Source organism: Ambystoma mexicanum, chromosome 6q (assembly GCF_040938575.1).
Source record: "Ambystoma mexicanum isolate Mex_15411 chromosome 6q, UKY_AmexF1_1, whole genome shotgun sequence".
In the NCBI taxonomy this organism is placed as follows: domain Eukaryota; kingdom Metazoa; phylum Chordata; class Amphibia; order Caudata; family Ambystomatidae; genus Ambystoma; species Ambystoma mexicanum.
In genome coordinates, this window is record NC_090937.1 from 1,539,282,674 (window position 1) to 1,539,296,770 (window position 14,097).

At 45.9% G+C, this 14,097-nt stretch overlaps 1 protein-coding gene across 4 annotated transcripts in view; it reads right to left on the reverse strand.

Annotated features, from left to right (window-relative positions):
* SLC4A11 (solute carrier family 4 member 11) overlaps positions 1 to 14,097 on the reverse strand; it is a 1,288,767-nt gene that overhangs the window by 165,706 nt on the left and 1,108,964 nt on the right. The window lies entirely within an intron of this gene.

The following is a 14,097-nucleotide window of genomic DNA, read 5'->3' on the forward strand; positions in this document are numbered from 1 at the left end:
GTAAAATAATGATATACATATGTTTTATCACAGTATTAGGGATGTAATATCACTAGCAACTAAAAGGTAAGGTATCACAAAAGGCATACAGTTCAAAAAGCAACTTGAAATGAAAACACAGTGCAGCCAAATTCATATGTTGATTTAAAACTTTTTTCTTTTTTAAAAAGGGTGAAATACACAGAATCTGAATGCGGTTTTTAGGCTGGGCGATAGATGCACATCATAGGGACAATATAGAAGTGAAAGAGTGGCTATAGCTGAAGTATTGGATGAGATTTTCAAGATGGAATGAGGCTCGGTTTAGGTAAAATAAAGCAGTTAAGAAAAGAAAATCGGTTTTGAAAAGGAAAGGCAAGTTTTACTTAACTAAATTATCTAGACTATATGGTTAAATAAAGACACGGTGCGCTCCAAGATTGAGTCACGTCGTCTTTATGTGGGAATTAATTTGATTATTCCAAAAATGACAATGGACTTATGATCTATGCAAGACAGAAATATAGAAAAATGGCTCATCTTGTCATTGGAGATCAATGAGAAGATGCAGGAGTATTCTAACAGTTTTAACACGGAATCAGGGTATGGATAGGATTACTTAAAAAGTGGAACAAAGAAAATATCAAGATGGGGTAGGCTATGTGTGGCTGTGGGATGGGGAAATACTCACGAGCCGCACTGGAGTTTGGGGATTTGGACAGTCAACCAGTTCTGGACTCAAAAGCTCTGGTCACAGGATTGCGGCGGACACTCCTAACAGCAAGCAGCTGGATGGCAAGGGTACAGCAGGCATGCAGGTAGTGAGCAAAAGACCGTTATGGTCACAGGATGCTCCCCAAGGGTACCACAGCTTTTCCTCTTTGCTATTGGGATTTTTGTGGGGGTTTCTGGATAATTGGCCCTGCTTGGATAGGGTCAGTTATGCTTTGGCTTAGGAAGAGAGTCTGGAATCTTGCAAAGGTGATATGATATGATAGTTTATTTGTATCGCGCTTGTACATAAGTGTTTCAGGTGGATCTGGAATGTCTGGATACGAAGGCGCTGGTAATTCAGGAGAGTGTCCTCTCCCTGTGAGCTCCAACCCTTTATATAAAAGCGGGTGACATCACCGGGTTGATTGTTGGGCAGAACTGAGCTAGACCTACTCCCAAGAACCAGATAGGGCAGCCAATGTTGGTTGCCTCCTCTAGGAGGACTCTCAGTTTATGGGGCTGTGTGTTTATGAGGTGCAAAGCCTTCCCACAGTCCTTTTTGGCAAAATCCGTCCTCCTTATAGTTTTTCACGATTTTAGTGAGAACCGCTTCACCCAAAATCCCACAATTTTAGGTGTATGTGTGTATTTCTATTAATTTTTAACATTCCACCATGTGTACTTTTACAATGATTCATATTTTCCTGGGGTTTGTGTCCCCTACATTTTATGCACGGCCACAATATCTTGTTTAGAAGCCACGGAAATCACATTTAAATTGTACAACTTTTACATTACTGACAGCGCAGAATTAACAGTCTTAAAAGTTTATTCATCAAATAGTATTTTGAGCTAAATGGGGCTGGCCTTTGTCCTTCAACTGGGAGAATTTTTTTCAGGCGACCAGCAAATGTCAACTTAGCCCAGTGTTGTCATGGAGTTTTTCTTTGGAACTCCTTGGTTTGAGTGGATGATTGTTGTCAATTCTATAAGTCACATGTAGGTGTCCCAAAATCTATTGTCTCAGGCTGGAGCACAGACACACGTCTGATGAGTGTGTGATATTTCTTTTTCATGGCCTATTCAGAGTTCCCGAGGGCACCATTAGCGCGTAAGTGTCCCAGAATCTATTGCGGCTACTTTTAGGGGTTGAGGGGGGGGAGACCTCTCCTGTTGCTAGCAACCCCCCAAGCAGAAAACCTGATTGGCTAGTTCCACAATGCAGCCAATACCTTAGTTATTTTATTTTAATGCATCAGAATCATGCCTGTGGAAACAAAACATCCCATCTAGGTTTTCACACAACACCCCCTGACATTTCTAGGCAAAGAAAGGGCTTTTTTCAACATTGTACTTTTAAAACAGGCATTTTTCTTGTTTTGCAAAAACACATTTTGACACGTGGTGAATGGTGCTGGGATTTCCCTTTCAAATTCGGTTGTCTCTCCCATCTGGATTTCTCTTACACAACAGTCTGTACAAGGCAAAGGTCCCTTAAAATTGAAATAATCACAGAGCGCTAGGGTTTCTTTTTGCAGGGTTTCTTTTTGACACTTTGTAGCCAAAAGTCAAGTGCTTTTCCGTACGGCTAAAAGTAAAGTTTCTGGTGACTTCCCAGACCATGCCTGTGACAGTGCTCTCTTTTGCTGGCACAATCTGAATGTGGATGGGCACAGCTAGATCTCCCGGGATCCGAACTGTGAAAGGTTGAACAGATGAGGAAGAGCATCAGTGCGCCATCTTTATAAAGGCCAAATATTTCCTTTTTCAAGGGGGAATGTGGATCTAGCAGCAAAGCAGTGCTGCTTCTCAATTGTCTTCTTGGTGCATTTAAGAAACACACTGGCAGGCTTTCTCAGTGTGCCCCCTTGTTCCATCCTGCCCAATAGGTTCTTGGCAAGACAGTGCAGCCATCATTTTGTAGCTGCAAACGCAGTTTTGGTGCGGGGCAATGGTGCTTAAAGGAGCCAGCACAGCCATTCTGCTGTTAACTGCTGAAGTGCAGCTTGGTGATGTGGGGAAATACTGCTGTGTGGGTAAATTTATCCCCCATAACCTTACTCGAGAAGGGTTGAGCCCGCTAGCTTTGGTTAAGCAAGCAACCAAGTTTGCCATTCTCGACGACTCTGATAAGAACTCCTTGGAGTCTGACAGTATTCCCCGAAAAAGGTTCAAAACTAAAAAGGCATCTCATCCCCATCTTCAAAGATCGCAAACACGACCTAAAAATCGGACCTAGACTCCTAACTACACTGCAACGTCTATTTCAAAGTCTACTTCATCCTGAATGTGGAAGGGTCCTTTGAGATGGACGCGGATAGGAGTTTGAGGGATGACTAGGGACAACCTGCGGTCGACAGTGTCAATGCTGCTCAATTAGGGTGCTGAACCGCAGCACTTGGGCACCCTCGAACTATGTTTATCGTGTCCCTGACCGCTTTTGTGGGTTCCGATTTTTACTTCTGCTTCACATTCTAAATCGTTGGGGTCACCTTATTGAAAACATCCATCATCTTAAATCTGAACTCTTACCATTGTTCTGCCGAAGCATTCTTGCATGGGAAATGTACCTGCTATCGATAATGAGTGCCTGTGATGCATCTTCTTTGAAGAAGGTGAAGACGAATGGAGAGGTTCTTGAACACAATCTTTTTTACTGTTCCATTGATAATTTTTGGGGTCTTCTGGGGAGCTCTCGGTTGTGTCAGAATTTCTAAAGTGTGGTCACGGTGCAAACTATATAAACCCACATGAAGTCCGGCACTAAGCAAGGAGCACATTGAGGCACTTCGACCACACAGAGCACCCCTTGCTGGCAAAAAAGTGTTCTTGATCAGCTAAAGCTGAATGAATAGATACAAGATGAGGAAACTGTCCATTAGGATGTGCGTTTCTTACAACATGGGAATATTCATGCCTGGCTGGAAATGTAAACCAGCATCTCCCATATGTTAATGTTATTCATTCCCTCCCTATTCCAGGGCATGCATTTAACTCTATGGCACAGTTTGGCATCGTTTCCATTATTGCTGGCCTACATAATTTACACAGTTCCCAATTGGAGCCCAGTCTGACATTGCCACCAAGATAAAAGAAAAAAAATCTCTCCAGTATTTAGCCCCACTGATATCCTGAACTCCAACCTAAAGATGCGCACCACATCCCCCTCCAAACATTAATAAAACCTCTCCTTTCCCACCACGTTAACTTGCTCTCGGAGAACAGAGGAAGGCCAGCTGCTGCCCCTGTCATTATAAGTCGAGTTGAATTCCACCTACAATCCAGGTCAAAGTGCAGTATAGTGTTAAACATATCAGAAAGGAATCCAGACACTCTGAGGAATAACAATGCCTAACTACAGTCTGTAGCAGAAGGATGATTTCCAGATGAGATCACCAACCACTTTTATTGACCACTACCTGCTGGTCCTTAGTTAAAGTGAGGGACATGCATCCACAACCTCCCATGCCCACACTTTCAGCGAGAACGACTATTCCAATAGCAGCTCTACTGGAAAAGTGACCAAGAGAGACTAATCCATCTCCACCGAAGCTGACCGACAGCTATAAAAGTTGCCCTCAATCCAAATAGCAAGTGGGTTAGTGGAGGGGGAACACAGAGAAGGTGGGAGATGGGCAATAGCATGTACCCTATTAGATCCCCACTTGCTCAATCATAGCCCACAAAAATCTGCCTTTAGGTGAAGAGCTCCTTTACTGCTCAAAGACTCATTAGATCAAAGCATTTCTCCATGCATGGGCCAGCTCATTCCACTTCATCCAAATGGCGCCTAGAAATACTTGTGTACAGGCGCGTTATAAATGCCATATCATTACCTCAGATAGCCATTCAGGTTTAGGGAGATCCCAGTGTGCCCTTCAGTATTCACACAAAAGCAAATGGTACCTTCAACATATTCCAGAGCCAGCGGTAGAGCAGTGAAGAATAATTTTGAATTTAGCGGGGTGTATCATATTTCACCTGCTTGATATTTAAAAAATAAAAGTTACTCACTATAGTGACTAGAACACTCATAGTCCCAAGCCCCCTTTCCTCCATCCTATATGGGTGTCCCCCATACAGAGACGGTACTGGAAGTTTGGCAGCACTAAAAAATGTGCTTCCTCTTTAAATTTAGTTTGGCTTGCAAAGGCGAGCGAATGGGCACGCCTACTAGCTCCGCTCTCCGGCGCCTCTCCTCAGTCCCCTTTTAATATGTCGGACGCAGCACACCTGCTCTAGCTAATAAATGTGTGGTCCACATGGGTGGAGGGAGGGACCTATGGAAGAAAGGGGATTTAAAACTATGAGAACTCTAGTCACTACAGTGAGTTACATTACTCATAGGTCCCCGTCCCCTTTCCTCCATCCTGTATGGGTAATTGCACCGTACTTCTAGAACCTGGTGGAGTATTTGTGTATTTAACTGGAAGCAAACAGGTTTTCAAACTGCCTGCCCAAATACTGCATCTGCTCTGGAGCTGGTGTCCAGGGAATGGTGCTTGCAGAACGCAGATGTCGTTGGCCATATTGCTGCTTTGCCGAAGATGTCCCATGTTCAGCCGGTTCATTTTCCCGGTAGCCTTTGCCCTTAAGGTGTGCGAGAGAATCCTTTCAGGTACGACTTTCTTTTGCATTCTGTAGGCCTCCACTACGTCCGACAACATCACCTGGCGACGGACACCTTTGATGTTTGCGAGCGTGGCAAGGCGCCAACAAAGGGCACCTCAGAGTTTGATTATCTCTGTTATGTGCTATATAGAATTTAAGCACCCTCAGAATATCCATGGAGTGCATTGCCATCTCTGCCTCAGACAGGGGATTCCGAAACAACACTGGAAAGCAAATCTCCTGGTTTAAGTGGAACGCAGAGACCACTTTAGGCAGGAACTTGGGGTGCATCCTGAAAGTCACTTTTCCCTGTGGAAAACAGTGAAAGGCTTAGATGCAGACAGAGCTTCAATCTCACTTTCTCTGCGCGCTGATGTCAAGGCTACTAATAGAACCCCTTTGAGTGTGACCCATTTAATATCTAAGGACACGATGGGCACAAACAGCTTGCGTTGTATTGCTGCTAGCACCACGTTTAAATCCCAGATAGGATGAGGAAAGTGCACCGGTGGCAACAACTTTTAAAGACCCTTCAAATGGGCTTTAACTACCAGCTTTGCTGCAGAGAAGGTTCTATCATTTGATCGCTCGTATGCTACTATAGCCTCTAGACACTAGCAACACGTGTCCACCTGCACTCGTGAGTGGGAAGGATATGCCACGAAAGACATCACATCGTTTACAGAGCATGAGAGATTTATTGCCTTATTCTTTGCCCAAATGACAAAACCAGGTCTACTTGCTCTTGTAGTGCGCTTACGTGGACTCCTTTCACATGCACTGAATGATTGTGTAAGTTGTCTAGCGACAACCCCAGCAGGCCTAGCTTTAGTTCATCAGCAGCCAGGCTGACAAGGCTAGGAGCCTTGGTACTGGATGCACGACTTCCCTACACCCCGTTCTGTGTGAGGAACCCCATTGACTGAATCGGGAAGGGTCCTTGAGGGGCATTGAGTTGAAAGTTGCAGGAGGTCTAAGAAGCAGAACTGCGACCACCACAGAGGAGCTGTCAGAATTAAACTGGATTCAACCGATGCCCTGAACTTGTAAATCAATTTCTGAATCAGTGTAGCTAGTGGCAAGGTGGAGGCACCTTGCCGTCCTCTGACCCCTGGAGTCCAGGTACAGCGTTTTCTATACAGCACCAAACGCCCCTGGGCAATCTTCCGTCTGGAGACGGTTCGTGCAGGTGGTGTTACCTTACAGCCCAGCATGGAATTAATCATCGAGCGGGTAAGCACCTGCTCCTTTCATGTTTCCATGTTATTGCCGTTTTAGCATTCTGATAAGCATTTCCTCCGACCTTGATGTCTCCTCACATACTTGAAGAGCCGGTACGGCAACTTTGACTACGCTCATAACGCTTATGCGTTAGCACCAACAGCTAGCGCTTATACTCAGTTCTATTTTTTCCGGAGACAGTTGCGGGGTGATTTCGCCTTTTCACCTGCATCGATTAATCCTCTGAACATCTATATGGAGGACTCAAGTGTGGCCTGTTAAGCCCACTGCCTGACAGTCAGCCCGTAAACAATTCCTCATCTGAGCCAAGGGAGGATCTATTATGGTCCGGATTCGGATCAGCAGCAGTTTCTCCGCTATTTAACAGGGCCCCTGTGTCAGAGGTCCTGGCCCTAAGAACTCGCAGAAGAGAGAGGGTGAATGGGAACAATCATACCACGGCTATGGAGCACAAGGAACGTGATATCTGCAAGAATCTTAACAGTGATCTGGGTAGTATGCCATCAACTCCAGACACCAGAGCACCTGTCACTCCAGATCGTTTGTTGGGAAGGGGCATCTCGGACCCCGCCCTATCAGCTTTCTCATCAGCAGTGACCTCCCTAATAGGAGGGATAAAGACATATACTAAGATGGATCTCGACTACACGACTTCTTCACCGGAAATTCTAGAAAAGGGCTCCAAACCTTCTACCATCCAAACTGATGATACTATTCTTTCCCAATTTCTGCACCTCAAAGCGAGCATATTGAAAGAGCTACACCAGTGCTATAGCCTACAGGATCTTCGCTCTCTTATGGGGACACTGAATATTTTGTCTCTGCCATATGCCCTCACAGTGTATGTAGTGTAACTCAGACTTTCGCAAAACCCGCCAGAGTTGTGTCGAATCAGCCAAAAAAATCCAATCTTTCAGCGAAGTGTTCAGCTCAAGCCTCCCAAACCAACTTTATTATAGGTAGTCAAGTTTCTGTCGGGTCTTCACCTGCCTTTAATGGTCAGGCCAACCTTAACAGCATTGACCCTAAGGGTCAATTTAAGGATATACCATCTGTAATCCCAGCACCGGTTTATAATTACCACATACATTTAAATGTCCGCGCTACAGAGGCTAATGGTGCGATTAAGCAGACATTCATGCGTGAAGTGCAATAAAAAAAATCTCAAATGCCAAGTATCAAGGATATCAACACACATGCCTTTATTATGGACAAACGAAATCTTGTTATTTCTAACATTGGAAAAGTAACCGGAACAGAGACTAGAGAAGCCTTACGCAATAAAGTTCTTGCTTGGCTGTGCCTACGCACAGGACCAGACGTTGTTAGACTGATTGATCTGAAGGTCATTCTTCGAATTGACCGGAGCGCGTGGTGCATTTCACCTAATAGTGACTGTTATAGTGGGCTGCAGGTCTAGCACGCTTCCACATTTTCCTAGGACTTGTAACTATTTATCGAGAGGGGGTACCAATTGTAAACTAATACTGTAAGTGCACTTTAGTGGGAATTTTTATAACTCACACCCCAGCTGTAGTCTTAGTTTTTTCTTAATTCTGACCTCTAGTCTATTTTGGGCTTTATGTTTCATGTTCTTTGTTGTATTTCTTATTGTACGTCTGTTATGCGCCATCATGCCTGTTGGTCCATTGTGCTCTATATAAATAAATGTAAATGTAAGGAACAACAACTGAGATTGTCCCAGCTGATTTAGAACATCTCCCATGGAGTTGCACCCCCATCCCACCCAAGACGCAAACCGGCAGCATTCGGCATTGTGCTCCAATGCAAAAAGATCCACCTGCGGATGGCCCCATTTCCTGAAGGGTGCGCCTCTGCAACTCCCATTCACACATGTTCCATCCCAACCTGCTCAACCTGTTAAGTTGGGAGCTTCTGTCCCTGGACAGGCCTGGAACAGGAAGTTGTGGTTAAAGCACCCATTCCCAGATCTTGGCTGCCAACATGCAAAGAAGCCTAGATCTGGTAACCTCCTGCTTTTTTATATAAAAGAGGTTGAACTGTCTACCCGCACTAGCACTGAATTGCCGCTGATCAGAAAGAGAAATTACTTTAGCGCTAAGCCGATGGACTTGAGATCCTGTGTGTTAATTGCAAGTCTGCTTTCCCCCATATGTTAGTTATGTAGCTGTTAAGAGTGGCACCATCCCTGAAGGGAGGAATCCGTCATCACCACCCATGAAGGTGTCAGGTGCGAAAGAAGGCAGCCACAATTACATTCCTGCTTTCCAACCACCATCAAAGATCTTGGTGTAAATGTATGCCCTCTCTGGCAAACTGGCTCTTACCAGCCAGTCATCGAGGTAAGAATAAAGAGAAGGGCCACCACTGCATTCATCCATTTTGTGAAAACGCAGGGTCTGAATTGAGGCTGAATGGGAGCACTTTGTATTAAAGTGATGCTTCATTACAGTGAAACATAGGCATTTCCTGTGCAGCTAGTATTTGGGGACATGGAGGTATGCATCTTCCAGATCCAAGTAGCACATCCAATCTCCTGCACAGAGAGAGACTGCTATCTGGACTGGCGTAACCATCTTGAAATGTTCAAGGGGGAAGGGATAGATTGTAGAAAGAGATCCAGCACTTCCTTTTTAAATTATTTATTGTTCTGCAGTTTATTACAAACGTTTAACAACATTTCACTGATTTCACCAATTAGGAATCCTATCCCAAACGTCACAAAGTTCAGTCTAATTCCGATTTCAACAAAGTCTCATTCAAGAATTTGACAGCCCCAATCTATAGAGGAATTCTCTCTCCCCTTAATAACAGGTTCACCTTTCTTCAGCATCCTAGGTCCCCATATTTTCAAGAAAAAAGTGGATTGATCTTTGGGCTGTCAAAGCTCTGCAGAACAGCAAGATGTGGTGCACGTTTTCGACAGAGCCCCTACCTTTACAAAATCGGCAGGTTACATCTTTCACTGTGTCAGCGGACCCGATATGTAGTATTTCTTTCATTTTGTGTAGGTTCAGTCTTCTCCTCATGAACACATTTCGGAAGTATGGTTTGGGATTTTATTCCAAGTATTTCAAGATGTCACCAAAAGGCCTTGTCTCTTGAAAGATGGTAAAAGAGCCTATATTCATTTGTCTTCATATTTGTTGAGATCCAGTTGGCTTCGCTTTACCTTAGTCAGGTTACTGAGAAGAACAAGTTACTTCTTACCTTGTAACGTTCTTTCGATGGGATGTTCCTCCGACGTATTCCTTATCTTAGATATCTCTTTCCAGCTTTGCTGGCCTCGGAAATTTCTTCTCTCTAGAGGGCGCTGCGCGTCGACGTCCGCCGAGTCGATGTCCCTCGACAGCCGCCGTATCGACGTCGACGTCATCCTGCCTATATAGGCCGCGCGCAGCGTCCGTTGCTCAGTTCGGTTTTGTAGCCCACAATAATTCTTTCTGGACTAGACTAATCACCCTGAAGGAGCGTAAGCTGCAACAACAAGGGAAGTAGTACTGCGGGGATGGATGGGAGGGTCGTTAAGGAATACGTCGGTGGAACATCCCATCGAAAGAACGTTACAAGGTAAGAAGTAACTTGTTCTTCGAAGGGATTGTGTCCTCCGACGTATTCCTTATCTTAGATAGGCTCCCATAGCAGTATTCTGTTATTGGAGGTGGGAGTACTGACCTCATGCTTCCTCTTATTGATGAATAGAGTGCAATACTGCCCTTCCAAACCTAGTTTCCTGACTGGAGGAGGAATCCAAGTTGTAAAACCGTGTAAAGGTATGGACGGACGACCATGTGGCAACCGCACATATGTCTCGAACCGGCACTCCTCTTTTGAGGGCCGATGAAGCTGCGATAGCTCTGGTCGAATGAGCCCTAAGATTTTGAGGGGGCTCTTTTCCTGCCAGTTTATAACATTCCAAAATGGCTAAAATAATCCATCTGGAAATGGTCTGCTTAGTTATCGGTAGCCCCAGCTTGTGACCTGCGTAGCCTACAAACAGCTGGTCCGCTTGTCTTATCCTAGCCAGTCTACTAATGTAAAAACGTAAAGCCCTTCTTGGGTCCAGCCTGTGTAACCTCTCTTCCTCTTTCCCCGGATGGGGAGGAGGATAGAAAGATGGAAGGGTAATCTTCTGTGTGATATGAAATTCAGAAACCACCTTTGGGAGGAAATTAGGCTTCACTTGCAGAACAACTTTGTCTTTGTGAAAGATTGTATGAGGGGGTTTACAAGAAAGAGCTTGTAACTCGTTCACCCTTCTAGCAGATGGAAGTGCTACTAATAAAACAGTCTTAAGGGTAAGAAACCTTAACGAACAAGAGTGGAGTGGTTCGAAAGGTGTGCCCATCAGGAAAGTTAGGACTAAATTTAAATCCCATTGGGGAACCTGGAATGGTCTTGGGGGATAAATGTTAGTTAACCCCTTTAGAAACTGTATTACCAAGGGTAACTTGAAATAGGATGCTTCTTCCGCAGTGCGCTTAAAGATGGATAGCGCTGCGAGATAGCCCTTGATAGTGCCAACTTGAAGGCCTGAATTTGCCAAGTAGAGTAGAAAGGATAACACCGTTGGTGTACCACATGAAAAGGGGTCGATATTCTCTTCGACCCACCAGCTGCAAAATCTGTTCCAATGGCAGCGGTATAAAGATTTTGTTGCTGGCCTTCTTGCCGAAAGCAACACCTCCATAACGTCATCAGGGAGGTCCCAATCCTTGTACCTCAGCCTTTCAGAAGCCAAGCGTGAAGGTTGAGGGTTTTGATGTCTGGATGGAGAACCTGACCTCCCTTCTGTGAGAGCATATTCTCTCTGAGTGGAAGTCGAATTGGAGGGCAGATGGACAAGTCTAGATGGTCCGGGTACCACGTTCTCCTGGCCCAATCCGGGGCAATTAGGATCATGATTTTCCGGAATCTTCTCAACCTCCTGATCATTTGAGGAATGACAGGGACTGGTGGAAACGCGTACAGGAGTGGAAACTCCCAGTCCACTATGAACGCGTCTCCCAGAGCTCCTCTCGGGGGAAATTCCCTTGAACAGAACAGATCGCACTTCCTGTTGACACTGGTGGTGAACAGATCCACCTGAGGGGTTCCCCAAAGGGCGAAGATCTCTTGAAGGACTTCCTGAGCTAGTTCCCACTCGTGGGAGACTGTGCTCTGCCTTCTTGGATTGCCCAAAACCAGAGCTGCATCGCCTCTCTGCACAGTGGTAGTGATCCTACGCCTCCTCTTTTGTTGAGGTAATGCATGGCCACTGTGTTGTCCGTCATTATCAGGACATTCTTTCCTTGTACAGATGGCAGAAAAGCCTTCAGCGCAAGTCTGATGGCCCTCAGCTCTAACAGGTTGATATGTAGTCTGGACTCCGATGGAGACCAATGACCGCTGATCGTCAAGTCGTTGGCGTGGGCTCCCCACCCCGTAAGTGAGGCATCCGTGACTACTGTTATCTCCGGCCAAGGTTGCCAAACCTGCTCTCCTTTCAGAATGTTCTCCCGACAGGCCCACCACTGAAGGTCTCGAGCCACCCTGTCGGGAACCTGAAGAAGATCCGTCATTCTCCCTGAGAATTGTGACCACTGAGTTCTCAGTGCCCACTGGAGAGATCTCATTCTCAGGCGAGCCTCTGGCACTAGGAAAATGCAGGATGCCATGAGGCCTAGCAACCTCAAAAAGTCAAAGGCTGGGAGACGTTGGGCATTTTCAAACTTGGTGACCATCTGTAGAATATCTTGAGCCCTCACCTCTGGTGGCGAGGCTTTTCCCAGGGAAGTGTCCAGGATCGCTCCGATGATCTGGAGTCTCTGAGATGGTATCATGTGTGACTTCTTTAAATTGAGGGAGAAGCCCAGTCTGTGAAGAGAGTGGCAAACATAATTCTAGCTGGATCTGAGCTTGTTCCGAAGAAACAGCTCTGATCAACCAATCGTCCAGGTAGGGGTAGACGTGAATCCCTTCCCTCCTTAGGCTTGCAGCCACTACCGACATTAACTTGGTGAAGACCCTCGGGGCGGAGGTCAGCCCAAATGGCAGAACTCAAAATTGATAATGAGAGTTGCCAATTGCGAACCTCAGGTATTTCCTGTGTTTGAGATTGATTGGCACATGGAAATAAGCGTCCTGAAGGTCCAGAGATACCAACCAGTCCTGGAACTGAAGGGCCTGAAGGATCTGAGAGAGAGTTACCATCTTGAATTTGTCTTTCCTGAGGAATTTGTTCAATTCCCGCAAGTCCAAGATGGGTCTCAGTTCTCCGTCTTTCTTTGGTATGAAAAAGTAAGGGGAGTACCAGCCCTTGTTCCTCTCCGCTACAGGTACCGGTTCTATGGCACCTTTCTCTAGCAGGTCTAAAATTTCCTGCAAGAGGAGCGGATCTGGAGCTTTTTGAGAGCTGATCCCCGGTGGATGACTCTGAGGTATGTGTAGGAGAGGCAGGCAGTAACCTTGTGCAACTGTCTCCAATGCCCAAGCATCTGACGTGATAGCCTGCCATTCCGCCAGATGTTGAGTTAACCTGCCTCCTACAGGTGTCTTGTGAGGGAAGTCCTTAGAGTGGTTTAGGGGCGGCTGATGCAGATGCCGATGGTAAAGAGGCACCTGCTGTTGCTGCGGCTTTTGAATATCTACCCCGTCCACCTCGGGTAGTTCTTCTTTTTCCCCTTTGAGCCGGTCGTCCTCTACCTCTTCCGAATGCGGAGTAGAAGCGAAAAGACTTGCCTCTCGCAGAGGTTCCTGTGGGACGAAAAGGTGTCTGACGGATTGCAGCATCTAGGGATTTTGCTGCTGCCTTTGATGTTTGCAGTTTTTCTAAACTGTCATCCGCCTTTTTCCCAAACAAAGAAGAGCCATCAAATGGCATGTTCAAGAGCCTGGCTTGCACATCTGGGGCAAAACCAGACTTTCTCAACCAAGCAAATCTCCTGGTTGTTGTACTTGCCGCCATTGCTCTGCTGATACTGTCAGCCGAGTCAATGCCCGTCTGGAGGGATTTGCACATAGCGTCTTTACCGTCCCTTATGATATTTAGGAACGCCTCCCTTTCTTCTCCCTCCGGGATGCAGTCAGCCACTGTCGAAGCACACTCCCAAAGTGTATGGCTAAATCTAGCAAGGGTGCAAGTAGCATTAATAGATTTTAACGCCATGCTACATGCCGAAAAGACTTTCTTAGCCATACCATCGTATTTCTTATCGTCCCTGTCCTGTGGGACGGTAGGGTAAGCAGTCTTGATGTCAGTAGAAGATGCTGCCTGTACCACCAGACTTTCTGGGGATGGGTGTTTGGACAAAAACTCCGGGTCTGCAGAAGATACCCTGTATTTAGCAGACAGTTTTTTATTTACTGCCGGGACGACATCTGGGGTTTCCCAGTTCGTCGTCATTTTTCTTTGAAGAGCTTTATGAAAAGGTACTACAGGATCCTCCTGTGGACCTTTATCAAGAATATCCGTGAGGTCATCCTGTTGGAAAGCAGGTGAAGGTGTTGACCACCCCATAAATTCTGTAATCCTGGCCATTAAGGCTCTATAAGGGGTTTCAGCATGCTCCCCCGGGTCTAGCCTAGCGA